The 1,516-nt window shown below is 40.0% G+C and overlaps 1 protein-coding gene across 2 annotated transcripts in view; it reads left to right on the forward strand.

The window, feature by feature from the left end:
- The window catches only part of wdpcp (WD repeat containing planar cell polarity effector), a 77,988-nt gene that overhangs the window by 30,285 nt on the left and 46,187 nt on the right, over nucleotides 1-1,516 (forward strand). The window lies entirely within an intron of this gene.

Genomic DNA, 1,516 nt, shown 5'->3' on the forward strand with positions numbered 1-1,516 from the left:
ACCACCACCCTCCACCCTCCACCCTCCCCACTCTCATTTGCATGCATCTATTTACCTCCTCTTCCCACTCATTCTTAATAGAGAACCACACTCCTTAATGGTTCGTTTCAGTAAAGATGAAAAGGGAGACTGTAAAATAAACAGAGGAGAGTGATTGCACCACATTGAAAACAGCAGATTCTTCTTCGTCTTCCCTTTTTATTTTTTTCTTCCCACTGAACTTCATGTATATGCGTGGGGCAGAAGCAGATGCACATATTCAATTAGCTGTTTTTTTTTGTTTTTTTCCCCCTTCATCCTTCCCTCCCTGTGTTTAACCACTAGAGATGGAGGGGAAAAGGGAGGGCTGGGAAATTAAAATGAAGGGGCCTTGGTGTGGTACGTGTTGAGATATGTGCTGCTAACTGTGAGGTTGCATTTGGGAGATAACTCAAGAGCGCCAAAAGTCCTCACGATTAAATATTTGCTTCTCCTCCAGGACTACGCAGTGTTTTGAAGGGACATTTTGCTTTCAGTTGAATATTCTCACTCCTTAGGTGCAGCTACATCAATCTGTGAGCAGCAGGCTTAAGACTTTCTTTGCTTTGGGGACACAGCAGTCACAAATGTAAAGCTTGTAACTTCGTCGATGTCGTTTATGAATCCTAAATTTCTACAGTCGTAGTTTTTTTTTGTTGCAGCAAATGGATTTGCGTTCCATGATCTTTTTTTACATTTATGATGTTGTTTAACTTCTTGGTCACAAGCACGTTCTGTAATTGTATGGTTGACATTTTGGGCAGGAAGTAGATAAGAGCTCCCCGCCGCCATATTAGATGTGTTAAGTTTTGATCATTTCATTAAACTCACCCATAAATGTCTAAATAACCAGGTTCCTCAGTGACCTAGTGGTTCAGAAACACAGGGTGCATCTGTGGGCGGGGGGGAACCTTAAGGTGCCCTTTTCGTAAATCCTCATCTTTATGTTTGGGGGAAACAATATGTTGAATCCAGAGAATTTAACACAGATCATTTAAACTCAAGCTGAAGTCATGAATGAGCTGGTTGTTGTCGTTGAGTTTTATGTTGTGTTTTGTGCTTTTCCTATGACTTGAACAATTGATTGATTATCAGAAATTTTCTTTTGATTGACCGGTTGATTAATAAACTAACTAATACTTATCAGGACTCAGGATTTGTTTCTGCAGTCAAAACGGAGCTAAAGGTCATGAGTTCTTAAAAAGGTTCCTATTAAACGTGAACTCATTATTCTGTTTATATTTATGAACACATTCAGCGTTGCATTTTGCCTCATGTACCTGCGTCTCTTCATTCCACCTGACCTTGTTGACCACCTTTTATTCCCCATTCTCCCCTCCTTCACACTTAGATCTCAACCCAGATATAAAGTTCAACCCTTTTTTCCCTTTCCGGGCTCCTGAATTCCCATGAGTACCTTTTTTTAAAAAAAAAAGATTTCTCCTGTGTCCATGTTTAAAAGTTCAAGTCACATGATCCTCTGATTCTTCTCCTGTTT

This window comes from Seriola lalandi, unplaced genomic scaffold (genome assembly GCF_002814215.2).
Source record: "Seriola lalandi dorsalis isolate HSWRI2012SDOR001 ecotype SW California unplaced genomic scaffold, Sedor1 jcf7180002054556, whole genome shotgun sequence".
In the NCBI taxonomy this organism is placed as follows: domain Eukaryota; kingdom Metazoa; phylum Chordata; class Actinopteri; order Carangiformes; family Carangidae; genus Seriola; species Seriola lalandi.